Here is a 19,984-nt window from a genome sequence, read left to right as displayed (position 1 = left end):
AACAGCCATGAGATTAGACATAAAGGCGAGACAGTAGTTGCACACTCCCTTAATCCTATCACTCAGGAGGCAGGGATCCATCTGGCTCTCTGTGAGTTCAAGGCCACACTAGGAACACAGCCAGGCATGGTGACACACACCTTTAATCCCAGCATTTGAGATCTCATGTCTTGCTTGGGAAAAATACATGCCTTTAATCACAGGAAGTGATGGCAGGAAGCAGGAAGGTACATGACACATGAGGACCAGGAACTAGAGGATTTTAAGCTTTTAGGCTTTTAGCAGCAGTTCAGCTGAGATCCATTCTGGTGAGGACTTAGAAGCTTTCAGGCCAAAATTTGTGGAAACAGTATCCGGTCCGGTGAGTTGGCAAGGTGAGGTTAGCTGTGACTTGTTCTGCTTCTCTGATCTTTCAGAATTCACCCCAGTGCCTAGCTCTGGGTTTTTTTTTTTTTTTTATTAACAAGACCATTTAAGATTCGTGTTACACCCAACCATAAGATTATTTTCATTGCTACTTCATAACTATAATATTGCTACTGTTATGAATCATAATGTAAATATCTGTTTTCTGATGGTGTTAGATGACTCCTATGAAAGGATTGTTCAACCCCCAAAGGAGTCATGACCCACAGGTTAAGATGCACTGATTTAGAGACAGCCACATGAGAGGATCTGTGGCTTGTGGGATAAGAGGCAGAGCCAATTGGGAGAGGTAGATAATCCGGGCCAGGGCAGAAGGGACCATCTCTTTGGTTTTTTGAAACAGGGTCTCGTGTGTAGCTCAAGCTGGCCTTGAACTTGCTATGTAAGTGACACTGGCCTTGAATTCCTGATCCTCCTCCCTCTTCTTGCTCCTGAGTGCAGGGACTGTAGGTATGAACTTCCACACCACACTAATGTGGTGCTGGGAAGGGAACCTAGTGCCCCCTGCACACTAGGCAAGCGTCGGTTTTGCTGTACCCCCAGCCCTGTGTCTAATTTCCATATTTGTAATTTTATGTCCTTTTTTAGAGACTCCCCTTCCCACTCCACATGCTGGCCACCATCCTTTGTGCTGGGGAGGTTGCAGAAAATCAACAATTGTGTCTGGCCTCAGAGCTGACTCTAGCAAGAAACAAGTATCCTCGGGTGACCACTGTCAGCAAAAGAGACAGGAAAGAGGATGGGAAAACGATACAGACTAGAGATGCCATATCCAGAAGCCTAGCTGGGTAAGCACAGCTATATGTGGTTGTTTTACCTTTTAGTGAATAAATGTCACTGTGGGGCGCAAATTTTACCCCAAGGCTTTTTGGTCAGCCTGTACTGTGGGAACATTTGTGTTTCTAAGGGGAGGCTTTGGTCTAACACGAGACTCAGTGTGGACATCACCAGAAGAGTGCTTCTGTCTTACACAGCAGATCTGACTAAAATAGGATTTTTGCCCAAGGCTACGACATTAACAGGAAGGTCTGTATTAATGTGTAATTTAACCCCAGGAACCACTTACTCTCTGCAAGCTACGGTGTCTTGGGAGCCAATTGTTAAGGCATTTGAATATAATGAGGTGCCAAACTCAGAGCCAATCTCAGTAAGTGAAAGATAGAGAAAGCAGCTGCATGTGTAGATTAGAAAGGGGGCAGGCATGAGCTCTGCCTGATGATAAATCATTTCAGTCTTAGCCATGGGTAGAGACGCGGCCTCACGGGCACTGAGCTGAGTAAGTTACCTGTGGCAGAGAAATTCTGCATGCTGGGGTGGCCTTGGTGGGTGATGTGGGAGCTGAAGAAAGGCACTCAGCTTCATTTTTCTTCTTTTTTCAAATTGTATCCAGCTCTATTAAAAACACCTTTCATAAAACAATCATAACATTTCACGTTGGACATGGACAGCCAATCATTAACCGTAAATAAGAACTTCAAAACTCCCTTCTTGTGTGGACTACTCAGACCAGAAAGCCTCTGTAAAGCCTGGTGAAGTCTTCATTTGATGCTTCGAAACAGGGGTGTTCAGAGTGAGGCCACACCTTCCACATTAAAGATGCTTTTAATATTTCACAAGCCAATCCTGACTTTCAAGAAATGAAATGAAAAGGAACCACTGGCTCTTTTGAGGGACACTCAATGAAGTCACTGCAAAGCCAGATCTCCTAATAGGTCGGCAGGGGCTCAGATCCCAACAGGTCTCTCATCTTAGGGTAGTTAAGTCTGTGTTGACGATAGATGGGGAGGAGGATATAAAAATGAATTTAGAGATTTTCCACACCACAAGGTATTTTATGCCATTGGTGGTCATACATGTCAACACCAGGAAGTTCCTCTTGGTACCAAGAATTGTTCAAAATTAGCAGGGAAAGGTGTTTTATCCCCATCAATCTAATTTGGGAGACATTTTGTTATTGACACATGTTCCTTCCCCCCCAACAATCAAGTGTTCTGTGCGCTAATTTTTTTAAAAAGTAAAACAAAATTCTACATTTTTATAAAACTTGATAAAGACTAGTATTTCAAATTATATAGTCTCCAGAAGCACACAGTTTTCAGAAATGCACACATAAGATTGGCATTTCCAGTGCCTGGTCTGTTTTGACATCTCTGCTTTCTGAAGGATGTTTACACCCTTCATCAGCTCTTCCTTTCCCCTTGGGTGCCTTCTCTCTTGGGCTCTGGCTGTGACGGAGCAGGGTTAACAGACAAAGCTGCGATGGTCTCTGTGTCTCCTCCTTCACATTGGCTTTGTCTCCCTTACCATCCCCTTCAGCATGGAGCAATGGCAGGAGGATGTAGATACTGAACACGGGAATGCAGTCAGACCTGTCTTTGGCCAGTCCTGGGTCATTCTCTCAGCTTTAGCACACTGCTGGGCACTCAGCATTTAAGTGACCAAGGCAGATGATATACCCAAGCTCTTGTTGGATGTGTTTTCTGTGATCTTAGGCCAATCATTGTTTCCCTTTCTCCTTTTATCATATTAGCTGTAAAAACAGGATGGTGTTCTCAAGACTACATATATCACAGGACTATAGCATCATTGTTAGGACCTAGCACAAAAGTGTGTTTTTCTAAATGATCCTACAAACTGGAAGCTAACACACAACTATAGATTCCCATGACAGATGTATCAGAAAGAGCTTTGTTTTTTATTATGGCTTATTTGTCTATGATTTGATTTAAGAGATTTTGGCAAACACTAGGACTCTTCTGGAACCCTTACTAAGTTATGAACAAAATGTCACACTAATGGTTTTGGTCAGTGGAGTGGTTATGCAGGCCAGAACAGGGCACCAGATCTCATTACAGTTGGTTGTGAGCCACAATGTGGTTGTTGGGAATTGAACTCAGAACCTCTGGAAGAGCAGTCAGTGCTCTTAACCACTGAGGTAGATCCCTCCAATCTCTTAACTTAATTATTATCCAGTCTCAAAGACTACTTGAATAAGGACTTGAGATAAACCCTGAACTTTGGCATTATACACAGACTGGATAATAATGAAGGATATAGTTACCTTTCCTAGAATTTGACAATTAACCTAAAATTTTTCTTTCAGGATAAAGATAATTTCGCCCATACCCAGCAGGAAGCAATTTTAAGAATACGAACCCCCCCCCCATTCCCAAAGAGGTGTTGTGGGGTGGGTGGTTTTTTGGTCTTTTTAATGGGTTTTGGGTCTGGGATAATTTTCATTGTTTAGGGGGGTTGGTTACAAGTTGTTGTCAAGGGTTAGGAAAAAGGCTAAGCAAAGGAGATTAGATTTAAGGTTCTTGTTAAAAAAAAGGAAAGAAAGAAAAGAAGAAAAAGACAATTACTAATTTTAAATACTTTACATTGGATTGGATTGTTTTATATTATATACAAATTATATATAGTGAAATTGATATTGTAGACAGAGCTAGGTAAGTCTCTGTGTGTTCAGGGATACAGCCAGCATTGGAGACACACGCCTTTAAGACCTGGAGGGCTGTACTTACAGGCAGTGACGAGGCAGTCACGTATTTGGGTTTACAGCCAATGAGAAGGCAGAACAGAAAGACTTTATCAAGACAAACACACAGGAAGTAGGTCTCTTTCAGAGAGGTAGGAACACCGCAGGAGGAAGGGTAAGGTTTTAGCTCTGAGCTCTGACCGCTTGGCTTTCTTCTTTACATTGGTTCTGTGTTTCTTATTTAATAAGACGGTTGGTTACATCTACATGGTTATTACATTAATGTTGACTACAAGTCTTAAGGTGCATGACTGATGTCTATTAAGTGGTATTAATTAACAAAAGGTGAATATCCAGGAATGGTGAAGTGGAGGGTTTTAATGACTTAGCCTTTTTAGTTTTCAAAAGCATTTTTTTTTTAAGTACATCCTTCTGATTCTAGGCTCTGGGGGGTCGGCTACAGGGCCAGACTCACACTTTGTATCTCACACTGAAAGATGTTATCTGTAGATTTCATTTTTTTATTAAGAATTTTTTTTTCATTTTACATACCAATCATAGGTCCCCCTCTTCCCTCCTCCCACCCCTCCAGCCTCCCCCTCCCAACCCACCCTCCATTTCCTCCTACAAGAAGGTAAGGCCTCCCATGGGGAGTCAGCAGAGCCTGGTACATTCAGTTGAGGCAGGTCCAAGTGTCTTGTCTCCCCCTCCCCCGACAGCCTGTGGGAGGTGTCCCATCATAGGTAGTGGGCTCCAAAAATCCTGCTCATGCACCAGGGATGGATTCTGATCCTACTGCCAGGGGGCCCCTTAAGCAGATCAAGCTACACAACTGTCTCGCTATGCAGAGGGCCTAGTCCAGTCCCATGCAGGCTCCACAGCTGTTGATCTAAAGTTCATGAGTTCCCACTAGTTTGGTTTGGTCGTCTCTGTAGGTTTCCCCATCATGATCTTGATGTCCTTGCTCATAGAACCTCTTCTCTCTCTTTGACTGGACTCCTGGAGCTCGGCCTGGTGCTTGGCTGTGGGTCTCTGCATCTAGATCTCATTCTTGCCAACCACACAAGACAAAACTGCAGTGCAGCTAAGGCATTGGTGTTGACACAAGCCATTTTGAATTGCTTTCTTTCTGGTTTTCATTTCTGATACGGGATCCTATGTGCTATGATGTAGAAAAGTGAGTGCAGCCAATCAGAAGCTAGCCTGCTCCTTAAACACCAGGAAATATTGATTCTAGTCATATGCTCTCTAAAAACAAGATTGATTTACTTGTGTGTGTGTGTGTGTGTGTGTGTGTGTGAGTGTGTGTGTGTGTGTGAGTGTGTGTGTGTGAGTGTGTGTGTGTGTGTGAGTGTGTGTGTGTGTGTGTGTGAGTGTGTGTGTGTGTGTGTGTGAGTGTGTGTGTGTGTGTGTGTCTTCAGGTGGCCGAAGCTCTGCCCGCAGAGGCCAGAAAAGGGCACCAGATCCTTTGAGCTGGAGTTGTGGTAACATCTGACCTGTTGGGTGGCTGCTATGATCAGACTCTGGTCCTCATTCTTACACAACAGGCCCTTCTAACCACTGAACCGTCTCTCTAACCCTGTTACATATGTTACATACTTACAATACCATCCTTATCTCAACTCTTTCTAGACCCTGAACTAGAATTTGGCTCTCTGTAATGGTGACTTAACTTAGCCACTGACTGTGACATTCCTCTGGAGGTCTCTGGACCATCGTTAGGGAAGTGGCACAGCAGGCAGAGCTGTCCGTCCAGAATGCCGAGATGTGAGCTATTTGCTGGGAGGGAGGAAGCGGCAAGGCAACAGGATATACTTGCAGAACCTTAGACAGAGCACACTTCAGGCAAGGCTTGACCCAGTGTCTCAGGGATGAGCCACAGGCTCTCACCTCTCCTCCCCTTCTTCTTCCTGTATGTTTCATCCTGACCGAGTCCTCTCATGTTTATTGGCTTCAGGGAAGACAAAGAAGCCTGGTGTGGCTGGAGTGTGTGCATGATTGGGGAGATTCAGGGAAGGCAGGCAGAAGGTGAGGGGAAGCAGGTCACACGTGGCCCTGTACACCTGGCAAAGAGTGACAGGCGGAGGCTTGGTGAGCCTTAACCAGGGGAGGTATGTGATTCCGAATTTGAAGGACCCCGTGGATGGGAACTATAGGACGGCTCGGTGAAGAGTTCGGGAGAAGGGAAGCAGGGATGAAGTAACGAGGGGCTGCCAACCACAGGTCCTCTGCTGGATAAGACTTAGGTGTGTGGCGAGAAAAAGAGAACCCGTGGCCATTTGTTGAATACAAAATTTAACCTGTTGTTTCCAATCTTATTTTTGCCAGAAACCCCAGAGATACATACTCGTTTTTATGTTAAATTGTTTGGGTTTGCTTGTATGAAAACTCTCAGCTTTCTGAAGAAAAAAGGGAGTGACTAATATGAGAAACAATGTGGAATTTGACCCCTCAAAGAATTCAGATGCCAGAATTAGTGGCAAAACATGAATTATGAATGTTTAAGACAAATGCGGCACTAGAGAGAGACTGAGTCACCCCAAAAGAACATGAAAACGTCAGAAAAGCAGATCTGTGAGAACCAAGGAAAACTTTCTTAAATGTTTTTATTAACGTATACGAATTATACACAATAATGGGTCTCAGTGTGTCATTGCCTACGTGTACATAACATATTTATTGTCCTTTCTTGTTCCCCTGGCTTGCTAAGCAGGAAACGCATGTGGTCAATGCAATATGAAAAGCTGCTCAACTTCCTGCTAGTCAGGTGAATGGACATCTAATGATCGGGTTTCAGTTTCTGCCCTTCAGATCAGCCAACCTCTAGACAATTCACATGCTGTGTTGATGAGGGGTGGGAAATGGACACACCATTTGGTGCCAATGGAGGTTAAGCTTGTTACAGTCCTTTTGGGAGGTAATCTAGCTAATGTACCTATTAAATGTAATATATGTCTACCCTTTGACCCAGCAATTCCATTTAGGGGAACATAATTTATGTAGAAATTAGACCATATAAAGATAGTATAAGGTTGGTATTCCAATATTATTTGTGATGAAAGAAAAAAGATTATCTGAAGAAAATCAAATGGTTGAGTGAATTCCTTCCTACTGTTTACAACTATGTGACTTTTTAAAAAAGGGCACACTGCTTCTGCATCTGTGGCTTGGGGAACACTGGGGAAGAGTGGGTGGAAAGATCGTAAGAGGCAGACTACCAGGAAGTCTGCTGTGAGACAGTCTCTTCTAGAAACAGCTGCATCAACAGAACAATGCCAACATCAATAGATACATTAATGTGTAAGTGGCAACTTTTGTGGGGTCCCACCCTGAGACAAAGAACTGTAAACAGGTAGTGAATGGCGGGAGAAGGAGAATTACTTTCTCCCAGGGAGGAGCCCCCTTATTGGTCATCCAGTACGAAGTGGACAGCCCTGAAGCCATATACACACCATCACCGGAAGTGGACTCATCAGGTTGCATTTATATGTTTACACACACACACACACACACACACACACACACACACACACACACACACACACCAATAATAAAAAAGAATCTATCAATGTGAAGGAGGCATTGGAGGAATTGAAGGGAGGGTACCTATGAAGAGCTGGAGGGAAGCGCAAGGGGAACCTTGTAATATCTTCGCTACATAAATGAAAATAAGCTGTTAGATAATGGTTATAGTAGTTTAGCAACTCATGACCTATCCAATGATCTATATCATTATTATATAGATCCCTTAAAGCTTATCCTATATATTGCTAAATACACTAGCTATCATTGTATAGCTTTGTCAACCATGACATGTTATGTTTATCTATCATCCATCTATCCATCTATCTATCATCTATCTATCCATCTATCTATCATCTATCCATCCATCCATCCATCCATCCATCTGTTGCAGTTGTACATAAAGAATTTGGTAAACAATATGAAAGAACAAGAGCTTGGTACCTTCTTAAACTTTTCTTCTCTTTAAAGCTGTCTTTGCTTGCACTTTCTTTTCCCTCTTAATCTACTGTGGTCTTTGTAATTCGATATTCTTTATGACTTGAGTGCTGATCATAGTGGTTTCCACAACAGAAGTCCTTTGAGTTGGAAGTAAACCAACCTGGATGCCAGGCCATCAACCTGTACTACATACAAGATCTATACCACATGTTTGCAGATGATAGCATGCACCACCGTGGTATGTGTTGTATATTCAAGCAGATGATCTCTAGGGAGCAGCTTAGCAGTTTGGGGACATTAAGCCTCAAATAGTCCTTGGAACCAAGGACATTCTTTTTATGTAGTAATTTAGCAAACTCCAGACAAATTTCAGCTTTAGTCCTTTGTTCATGATGTCAGGTAATAGACTTTTTTTTTGCTAAGGGAACATGGATCATGTGTAATAAATATGGACATGTACAGCCCATCAGTAGAACATTTGGTTAAGAAATAGAGTGGGAACTGCTTTGTCTCAAGATTATTTGATGCAGACTCTTGTGTAGTGGATGGACAAATTGAAAAATCGGAGAAATTCCTCATAAGAATTGCTGTGAGATGCTGGTAGGCATCCCTTGACATGTTCTTCCTCTCCTCCCTCAGAGTCCATGGACTTGCTTGGAGCTCTTGAAATCCATAATGGGAACTCTCTAGGTTACAGTGGTTTGAATAAGAATGGCCACCATATTTGGCCCCAATATTTGAATGCTTGGTCATTTGGGAGTGGTGCTACTTGAGGAATATTAGAAGGTGTGACCTTCTTGGAGAAAGTGTGTCACTGGGGGTGGGCTTTGGGGTTTCAAATGCTCAGGCTAAGCCTAATGTCTCCCTTTCTTCCTGCTGCCTACAGATCCTGATGTAGAACTCTCTGCTTCCTCTCCAACACCATATCTGCCTGAATGCTGCCTTGCTTCCCACCATGACAATAATGAACTACACCTCTGAACTGAAAGTTAAACCCAATTACATGCTTTCCTTTATAAAAACTTGCTGTGAACATGGTGTCTCTTCAGAATACTGTCTAATACTTAACTTAATACAGGTTAAGTTTTGTTCTTGCTAAGATTTTTTTCTCCAATGAATATGACTAAAGTTAATCCTTTGGAGCATTGCTAGGAGACATTGAAGAAAAACAAAATCTCACAGAATACCCTCTCATCCATTCTGAAATTTACAATACTGGTAAGATTCCCATGTTATAACATTTATCATGGCTGTCATTTCAAGTACCTGGTTCAGAATATGTCCATATGGTTGTGTGACAAACACACCCAATCTTCTTTTTTTTTTTTTTTTTTTTTTTTGGTTTTTCGAGACAGGGTTTCTCTGTGTAGCTTTGCGCCTTTCCTGGAACTCACTTGGTAGCCCAGGCTGGCCTTGAACTCACAGAGATCCGCCTGGCTCTGCCTCCCGAGTGCTGGGATTAAAGGCGTGCGCCACCACCGCCCGGCTTACACCCAATCTTCTTAACCTTCCAAAACTGAAATTCTCCATTCATTAAACACCCACTCACTACTTCCTTCACAGGCCTCTGGTACCCACCATTCCACTTTCAATGTCTACTCATTCAGCTACTCTGCCTAACTCATAAAAGTGGCATCATATACATTTTTTTTGTGACTAGCTTGTTGACTTAGGACCACATCCTCAAGGTTCATCCATGTTCTTGCATGTATCAAGATTTCTTTCCTTTTCAACATTGAATAATCTTCCATTGATTTTTTTAAAGAAAAAATATATATTATGTATTCAAATGGCTTAGTTATAAAATAAAAGGTGCCAGTATTTAAACTCTTAAATGACTTATATTAATCCATAAATTCATTGATTAATACTATATGACTCTACTACTGGGTGCTAAAATCAGTAATGACAAGGATGTAGACACTGTCCTAGAAGGTCTCAAGTGGAGACTGGCTACAACCCAGGGCCAGATGGCTTACCTGAGCCATGTACTAGAGCAACACAGAAAGACTTTGATCTCACTTCAGGACCTCCTATTTCCAGACAGCCCTCAGCACTCTCTTGAAAACCCTTTCTCTTACTCCTAGAAGATCAAAATGGGCAAACAGCAGGTGTTGGATCATTTAGGACTAATCTTGATTTGCTGTTTTGAGCTGTAGCTCCTGCTTCTTCCACAAAGACGTCCTTCCTCCTTGGGCTGTAGACAAGAGTTATGTGTTGCATAGTGATGTGATGTGTTCCGAGAAGTGCACCCTTGTCTTAGTCTTTATTTAAAGCAACCTAAGGGAGAAACGGTTTATTTTGGGTTAACTCGGGACCAAGAGTTCAAACTCATGAGCCATTGTTGCCAACGTCAGAGAGTGTACTTACTAAGAGGGTGATGAGTCCTTAGAGGATATGGTCTTACAGGACCGCTGCTCCGTACTGTACATCTGCTCAATCACTGACCAGACTGTCATTATGTAGCATGAGTGGTTTGCATTTTGGTCATTAGAAGCAGAAGGCAGAAGTCCCTGGTGCCTCCATTGTTCTATTGAGACAGGTAGACATTTGAATACTCAGCAAAAAGCACAAGTCCACATAATCAAAGGACCTGAATGTCAGAATATACACTAAAAACATGGACCAGATCTGCGTCTTTAGTGTGAGCACTCAGCGTCGGAGCCTGCTTCACCTTATGGAATTCTATGTATTTACTCAGCTGTGCTCCTCAGGCACTGGCTCTGAGCTGATAAACATGCAAATTTGACCTCTACATGGGCAACAGGACAGGAAGGTAGGATCAGCTCCTGTCACACTGTGCACTTCATTTTCTATCAATAGCCTTGTTAGTGCGCACAGACTCTTGGGTTTCCTGAGGAATGGAGTCATTTGTAAACAAAACACTGTCATTTTGAGCCATTAGAATGCATTATGTGAGGCGTAATGGCCAAAAGAGAGCTGTCGGGAGTCAGATGAGGCAGAGTGAAGTCTTCAATGTTCTGGGTCTCTTGGGTTTACCCGCCATGATGAACTCAGCCTTCCCATTATCTGAAACAAAAGTAACATAAGCATTCTTTCTCTGAGCAGGAGAAAGAAATTTGTGTTAAATTTCTTGAGATTGAGCAATTTGGACTTCTGTTTGTGAATGTGATAGAATCTAGTTATTTTAAATTTTCTTCTATCAAATGTTATGTTAAATGGAGCCTACCCTTGACATTTCCATTGTAAGGAAGGGGCAAGCACTTTAGCCAGAGAAGAACATCACCTCTCCAAGTCCTCCTCGGAGGACAGCAGTTACCACAGAGACTCACAGCTGGTCAAAGTGCAGAGTACAACAGCTGTGGAGTGCTCAGCCACTCATGGGACATCTACCTCACAGCCCTCCTTTCCAAGGCCCATGACGTAAGTGGGAGTGGACAGATGCCGGAGCCAGGGATTGGTGAGGACTGGGGCAAAGCAGTGTGTCCTAGACAGGACAGGAACTTTGGTTGTACTTGGGAACCTGTAGCTGAGGCTGTTGGCATGGGATCAAGTCAGTCAACCGTCCAGCATGGATGGAGAAGGGACCACAAGCCCCACCCCAGATGAGGAGCTATGGACAGTTGATGGACATTGGGAAGGGTGTGGCTTCTGGTGGGATGACCATGCTCCAGTGGGAAGCCCTGTACCCATGTGTACATGGGCAGCACAAACTAGACTCAGTGACTTGGATGAAAACAGAAAGAAAACAGGACGTGAGGTTGCAGGGAGAGGCTCGATAAGGGAGTCTGGGATGAGCTGGAGTGGGAATTAAGAGCAAATGTGATGCAAATACATCATATACACGTGTGAGGTTCTCAAAAAGTAAAAAAAAAAAAATTAAATGATAAAGAAAGGGCCTTGAGAGATTGCTTAGCAGCTAAGAGCATACATTGCTCTTACAGAGTTCCCAGATGCAAATGTGATGGTTTCATCAGGGGACTTGCCTGTGTAAGAGAAAATGGACAGAGCACCAGAGAAGGCTGGGAGAGTTTCTGTTCACTCAAGCATGATTCCAGAGGAGAGAAGGTCTCATGGTTCGTAGCAGCATCAAGGACTGCTGCATGGTTTAATAAAGGTTTGTTAAGGTCATTTGCAAGTCTTTGGTCCAAAGCCGATGGTCAGAGGAGTCCTACATCTCCCAGGAATCTGGTAGCTGATTGCTTTAGCACCTCTGAAAGCTCATTCACTGGCCAGAGCTGTGGTGGGAAGGTGGCCCAGTCTTGGTTAATTACATGCTTGTCACAGGAAGTCTTTGTTCACTGTCATGGTTCCCAGAATCTTCATCTGTCATTTCAAGTTTTGGAGAACTTAGGGGTACCTGGTTCTGGCATCATCAATATTGGATGCTGTGTTTTGTACCTACTTGTTTCCACTGAGTACTGTGTTTTTATCATTCATTGAACCGGTGGCCATCTCAGATCCTTTCATTGCCTGGATGGTCCCAACACATAATCTTAAGCAAGTAAAATAAATTTCATTATGTATAAAAATAACATTAATTCCCATGAAGCAGAACTGTTGTGCGTTAGAATAACTTGTGCAGTAGGTCCTCAGTTGGAAGGCTAGATGTAGCTAAGTTTCATGAGGAGTTTACTCTGTGCCTCATGCATGGGATGCACTCACTGTCCTGTGCCGGATCATTTGGTGAAGAACCTAACAGTAATGTCCACATGGTACTGCCCACTTGACCTCTGCTCTACAGGCTCTCTGCTCTCACCCTGTACAGAGACCACAGGATGTGGCTGCATCTGCATATGCTCCGATCCATAGATCATCAGTTTCCAGGAAGCCACCATGAACACTGACTGTTTCTGAGACCTATCAGTCCTCCAGATCTTCTGAGGTCTGGTTGAAAATGCAAGGTCATGAGATGCTAATGTCTTTCAAATTTCCTCCTTGCCTTGGGGACACAGAGGAATGCATCACCACAGAATCCTAGCTTCTCTGGTCCTTAAGAAGCCACATTTCTTTTCGTTGTTTTTTTTTTTTTTTTTAAGGCCACATTTCTTATGAACAGGACAAGGTCATTTTACATTGACTTCACTGAATCTTACCCCAAGGACTTATTCAGCTCCCCTGGGGCTGTTCAGCCTCCCAGGAATCCTTCCTGCTTTGCCCGTCCCTTGCTCTGAGTCATGGCTTTTCCTTGGTCTCACACTCACTTCTCCAGGTGACTAGTCTTTTTACACATTTTCCTCTTAAAAACAATCTAAAAATCATATTTTAAATTTATTCTTTGAAAGTTTCTTCCATGTATACAATGTATTGATCTTATCTATTCTCCACCACCTCCTTCCATGTCCTCAACCACTAGGACTCACCAGCCCATCCCCCCCTGACTTCATGTCCTCTTTTTATTAGTTATTATTGCTAATAGCCCCTATAACCAATTTGTGCTGAGCCTATACATGTGGGTATGGGACCTTTCTCTGGGGCATGGGTAACCTATCACAGGCCATACGTTCAATGACAAATGGCCCTCACTTTTCTTAGTATCAATCAGCTGCTTCACAACTAGGACTGGGGCCTAGGTTTCCTTCCTCTATCCATGCTGGAATTTTGATTGGCTTGATCTTATACTTATCTTGCAGATAAACATAACTGCTGTGAGCCGATGTATCAGCTATGTCATCTTTTTAAATGCCGTTGTATTTATTATTATTATTATTTTATGTGTGCATGATGTGTGTGCATCAGAGAACAGTTTTTCAGGAGTTGGTTCTCTCCTTGCACCATGAGCTTTGGGGATCAAATTCAGGCCATCAGACTCACTTTTACTGATGAGCCAACTTGCTAGCTCTCTTCTAGACATCTTGAATTTAGGTGAGAGTGGCCCTGTCACCTTAAACACCCAAAGTACACAAAGACACTTTCTCCAATCTTCAGAGACTAAGGAAGACTGTTACTCACAAAACAAAGGCCTAAGTGGCAACTGGTGGCATTTCTCCCAGGTAACTAAATGCAATTCTCTGCAGAGGGTCTGTGTGAGCTGCCTCTTGCCTTATCCTCAGGCAGCTCCCATGTCACCTGCTGGTCACTAACCCTGTCACAATCCTACAGGACCCAAAGACTCACTGGCCCCTCCATGATGCTCAGGGACAATGGAAACACCTGAGATGCTCCTGTGAGATTGGCAGGGGAAATACGAAGGGATGAAAAGGTTCCTTTCTTCTCCCTGAAACTTCTCAGGAGAAACCAACAAACACTGATTAGTAAGAGAGAAAAACCTCCAGATTGGATACATGACCATGGATTACACATCTTAAAAAGTGCTAAACCTGGTCTTCAAACAGCAACAATAATAGTTGATATTATCATTATTTTTTAAGATGGAGTCCCATCATGTAGCACAGGTTAGCCCAATACTTGCTGTATAGTCCAGGCTGGCTTCAAACTCATGGTTCTTTTGCCCTGTCCTCCCAAGTTCTGAGATTATAGGTATGAGCCAATACACCCAGCTTCCGATTCTTCCAGTGAGAATTCTAGCCTTTCTTTTAATGTGTTCCAGTCTCTCTCCTTCCACTGCCTGTCAGATGTTGGTAAACTGTGATCCTTGGGTGGGAGAGTGGGGAAGGTTGAGATCTATAACTGGATGCTCTAGATGGCAGCCAGGGAAGACAGGAAAGCAGTGAGTGGGATGTGTGTCCGTCCCCCCCCCCCCCGGCCTGTCGTTACTCTTGCTGTTAGTCCAGTCTTACGGCGAGCAGAAGGCAAATGGCATGTACAGACTTGGATAACGCCAGTAATCACAGCCATCTCACGGGCATGCAGGGAGCAGCCAGCCTTTGTTCGGGAAATCAGCAGAGCCCAGCAGCCAGTGAGTGGCATTTTTTTTGCAAAATCACAGCATGTCTACACGAGGTGTGGGGTACACTGTGTCTGAAGATCTCTGGGTTTTTATGTGTCTCCAGAAAAAGGTTGTTGGACCCTTTCTCGCTGATTAAAGTTGGTATCTTTTCAGAAGAAAAGCCCGCAGGTGTAGTTAAGAATGCTAGCAGAGCATCTGGGATGGGAGAAGGAATTGATTGGGTATCCTGGCTGCCCCAGGCCTCAGCACGAAGGGCCAGGGATTTCTTAAAACTTGATTTGGACACCAGACTGTCCTGGGGACAATATGAAGAAGATATTCTGTCAACTCTCTGATTTAAGCCTGATCTGACTGGGGATGGAGAGAATACACGTTCTTCAAAGGAGGTCACACGCCTGCATTTTCAATGGACTGGGACCACTGGCTGGGCCTTAGGTACTAGATCATTTTTAATCCAGAAAAATCCCTTTCCTTTTGTGGTCTACCCTTCTCTGTTTCAGGGATGTAACCGAAACATATGGGATTTGTAAATTGTACACGGGCCATATGTAGCCTACAGAGCTGGTCTGTCGGTTGAGCACCAAGCAAAAATCCATTTTTAAAATAACAGAGGTAGTCATTCCTGAAGGGCCAGACATCAGATGAGCCTCCTGAGACAGAAACACTTCCCAGTAGACCAGGCTTCTCAGAATAGACCTTTGCTGGGATCAAATCACTAAGTGAACATCGTGTCATGGTCTCAAAATGTTTCCAAATTGTTAGGTATTCGCTCATGATCCTGTGGTTTGTGTTCACTGGGAATTCAACCCATGTTAGAGAATACATTTTTCAAGATGTGTATATGGGTGTTTTAGTGTGTATATGTGTGGTGATATTGTGTCCCCCAATATATTGTGCACCCTAATAAACATATCTGGGTCAGAGAACAGAACAGCCTCTAGATATAGAGGCCAGAAAATGGTGGCACTCACACTTTTAATCCTAGCATTCTGGAGGCAGAAATCCATTCAGATCTCTGTGAGTTCAAAGCCGCAATGGAAACAGCCAGGCATGGTGACACACGCCTTTAATCCCAGGAAATGATGGCAGGAAGCAGAAAGATATATAAGGCGTGAGAACCAGGAACTAGAGCTGGTTAATCTTTTAGCAGCAGTTCAGCTGAGATCCATTCGGATGAGGACTCAGAGGCTTTCAGTCTGAGGAACCAGGATTGGCTGAGAAGTTGATGAGGTGAGGTGGCTGTGGCTTGTTCTGTCTCTCTGATCTTTCAGCATTCACCCCAATACCTGGCTCCAGGTTTGTTTTTATTAATAAGACCTTTTAAGATTCGTGTTAGATATATGCATCTATGTCTATGCCCTATGTGCATGCCTGGTGCTCACAGGGGTCAGAAGGCATTGGATTCCCTGGAACTGGAGTCACAGATGATTGTGAGCTGCCATGTGGGTCCTGGGAACCAAACCTGGTTTCTCTGGAAAAGCAGTGAATACTCTTAACTGCTGAGTTATCTCTCTAATCCTAACAATACCTTTTTATTTTGTTGGAAAATGATCTCACTATTTTAATAGTATAATGAAATATTTAACATAAAACATGCTTCATGATATATGAATGGAGGATTCACTCTAGAGAATAGAATGGAAGGGAATTTTACTGCAATTGTCTATCAGGTGCATACATTTTTGGTATGGTTTCAGTGATGTATGTTCGTAGGAAAATGTGCAGTATAGTTAATGGAAGCTGATAATGCCTGTTCTTTTCATTACATAGTAAGGAGGAGAGAGAGGCGGTCACAAGAAGCTCTTGAATAGACATCATGGTATATTTTTATGTTCATGTTTTCATTTAGTTTTCTGAAACAATATCTTATGGGTAGGTGTTATTAATTGTGATGTATTTGTTTTTTAAACTTGTTTTGTATTAGGGATAAGTGGACTCAGGACCTTGTACATGCTAGCAAGTGCTCTGCTGCTGAATGACATCCCCAGTCCCTGATTTATATATTACCCAGAAAGAGTTAGTATGCAAAATGATCCCTTTTCAGAAAGTCTTGTAAGATTAATAGGCTCACTGAGGATATGAGTTGCTTACAGAATTTTGGAAAGCCTAAAGAAATGAGTCCTGGGATTATCCATTACTCTCAGAATAATCTAGAAGCAGCTATTAAGGAAGTTAGAATTTGTTTATCTGCTTCTGGAACTCCTGAGTGCAAGGGCGTTATCACCATAACCACAATCCAAGGGTCAGGAAGATAGGTCTGTGAGTTTCCTCATGTCCTTGTCTCTGTGCCCACAGAGCTGGTGGCTGGCCAGTGGAATATGGAGCGCCATGGTTGCCATCATCTCAAGAACCAGAATAAGTGATGCAGATGACCTACTGGCCCTGGGCCTCCCAAGGCAGCAGGGAGGCAGCTGGCCTCCATATCACGCTGGCCTCTGGATTTAAATGAGCTTCCCTGTGCTGTAGCCTCAGATGCAGAACCCTCCTGCACGGCCGTCTTCAGGTGGAGTGTTAGGTCCTCAGGCCTCTGAACCATACAAGACTTCCCAGAAACCCCTGCTCATATGGTTTTTTTTCTTTTGCTCATCGCACAAAGAGCTCTTTTGGGGCTCAAATCCCTGCCTCATAACTGAATCCTTGTTTGGCCTTAGCAAGGCCCAGGAATGGGGGTTAACATTCAGACTTACTACCTGTTTCATAACTCTGATAACAGGGCTACCAATTCCTGGGCTCTTTCAAGCCTGGGAAAACTGTCCCACTTCTCCCACATCACAGACCTCTTCTCGTTGTCACCCAGCTCGATGGAGCTGAGACACAAACACACGTTAATGTTATTTGTGTTCATCATTTTTGTGTCACTGTGACCGTAGTATCTGACAGAGCCTAGGGAGGGAAGGCTCAGAAATGTCCCCCATAGGCTCAGGTATTTGATCATGTGGTCCCCAGTGGGTGGTGCCATTTAGGGATGTTATGGAACCTTTAGGAGGTGCTGTGGGGTGGTCTTTCTGTAGGCTGTGAATATGGGTTGCTATGATTGGTTAATAAAGAAGCTGCTCTGGCCTAGGGCAGAGTCAGGTTACAGCTAGGCAGGAAATGCAAGAGAGAGGCGGCTGGAAGAACAGCAGAGGCGGGAAAGAGGCCAGCCACCATGCAGGGAGCAATGTGCCAGCAGACCGGTAATGCCACAGCCATATGGCAAAACATAGATGAGCAGAAATGGGTTAACTGAAGATGAAAGAGCTAGCTAGCAAGAAGCTGAAGCCATTGGCCATACAGTCTGTAGTTAATATAAGCCTCTGAGTGATTATTTTATAAGCAGCTGTGGGACCGCAGGGTTGGGTGAGACCAGAGGAACTTCCAGCTACAAGGTGACTCCTTGCTGGAGGAAGTCTGCCTTGGGCAGTGGGCTTTGAAAGTGTATAGCTTTTTCCCACTTGCAGTTTACGCTCTGCTTCCCATGTGTGTGGTGAGATGTCATCTCCCAGCTTCCTGCCCTGGCCCCCGGCTGCCAAGCCCCCCTCGCCATGAAGGACTCTAGCCCTCTCAAACTGTAAGTCCTGATACACTCTTTCCTCCTTAAGTTGCTTCTGGTCATGGCGTTTGATCACAGCAACAGAGAAGTCACTAATGCAGAGCTTCAGGCCGCAGCTGATTGTGGCAGGGTAGGCTCAGAGCAGAGTTTGGACGCTGGGGTTAGGAATGTGTAGAAGAGACTCTTCCCATTGTAGCAAACCGTGAAAACAGACAGCAGGGGAAGAATGAAGGGCCAGGAAAACCCTTCAGTGGCCTGTTTCTAATGACCCACTTCCTCCAGGTAGGCCCCGCATCCTGAAGCTTTTACAAGCTACCAAAATAGTACTGCAGCCAGGCAACATGTTCTTGAAACATGAAACAGTGGGGGAATTTCAAATTCAAAATAGAGTATCATGATGCTTTGAATACATCCCATTATTAAAACTAATTAAAGTGAAGATAAGTTGATTCTATTAGGCTTGTATTAAATTTTTGTTTGACTAAAGCAAATTTTCAGATGGAATTGTGGCTCCCTTAAGGAGATATTCAAATCCTAATATCTGGTACCTGTGATTAAGACCTCCTTTGAAGTTAGAGTCTTTACGGATGGAATCAAGTCAAGATATCATACTAAACCCAGTGACTGTGGGGTGTAAGTGCATATGCATACATGCATGCCCATGTGTGTTTGTGTGCATGTTCATGTGTGTGCTCACGCACATATGACAGCCAAAGGACAACCTCGGTTGCTATTTCTCATTGTTTTGAGACAGGTCTCTCATTGGCTCACCAGGCTAAGCTAGCAGACCAGTGAGCTGAGGGAATCTGCTTGTCTCCACACCCCCATGCTCGGGTTACACACATGCACCACCACAGCCAGAGGGTTTCCTTTAAACATGGGTTCTGGCAAGCACTTTACTGATTGAATAATCACCCAGCCTCTTTCAGAAGCATGTCTTTACTTCCACATTGAATGTATTTGGTGGTGGCTCAGGAAACTCTCTTTCCCTGGTTTTTCTCTCATCTCTCTGTCAAGTACTCAGTAGTACATAAATAGACTCCTAACCATTATTAGTAGATATCTCTTTCAGTGCTCCTGCAATAGGCCCTTATTTTATTGGTGATATTTTATTTTGTACTAAAATGTTATTTGTATGGTAATAAATAAAGTTGCCCGGGGGGTCAGAGCTATTAGCAAGCCATAGGAAAGCTGGGCAGTGGTGGTGCACACCTTTAATCCCAGCACTTGGTAGGCAGAGCTAGGTAGATCTCTGTGTGTTCAGGGACACAGCCAGCATTGGAGACACATGCCTTTAATCTCAATACCATAGAAGACCTAGAGGTCTGTACAGACGGGCAGTGATGAGTAGGTCATGTGGTTGGGTTTACAACCAATGAGAAGGCAGAACCAAAAGTCTTTATAAAGACTTTAACACAGGAAGTAGCTCTCTTTCAGAGAGGTAGGACCACCACAGGAGGAAGGGTAAGGTTTTAGCTCTGAGCTCTGACCTCTTGGCTTTCTTCTTTGCATTGGTTCTGTGTTTCTTATTTAATAAGACGGTTGGTTACATCTACAGGCCCTTTCACAAACTGATCACTCATTTACTGTCATCATTTCTAAGTTACACCATAAAGTAGAAAGAGCAATGGAGAGCAGTGAGGTTCAGGAGCAGAGCGTGGAGGTCACAGCCACAAGCAATGACTGCAAATGATTGCATTCAAGATGTTTTACACAGCACGCATCGTTAGTGTTTTAAGGGACCACAGGCCAACATATCAAATAAAGATAACAC

At 43.7% G+C, this 19,984-nt stretch overlaps 1 long non-coding RNA gene across 1 annotated transcript; it reads left to right on the top strand.

Annotated features, from left to right (window-relative positions):
* Positions 1 to 1,019: 1,019 nt before the first annotated feature.
* On the top strand, positions 1,020 to 17,252 carry LOC143267210 (uncharacterized). The gene is made up of 3 exons (XR_013042129.1): positions 1,020 to 1,214; positions 16,449 to 16,497; positions 16,974 to 17,252. It is a non-coding gene; the product is annotated as an uncharacterized LOC143267210 (long non-coding RNA).
* The last annotated feature ends 2,732 nt before the right edge of the window (positions 17,253 to 19,984 follow it).

The sequence above is a fragment of the Peromyscus maniculatus genome, chromosome 9 (assembly GCF_049852395.1).
Source record: "Peromyscus maniculatus bairdii isolate BWxNUB_F1_BW_parent chromosome 9, HU_Pman_BW_mat_3.1, whole genome shotgun sequence".
In the NCBI taxonomy this organism is placed as follows: Eukaryota; Metazoa; Chordata; class Mammalia; order Rodentia; family Cricetidae; genus Peromyscus; species Peromyscus maniculatus.
The sequence above is the reverse complement of the archived record's forward strand: the minus strand, read 5'-3'. Positions and strand labels throughout refer to the sequence as shown.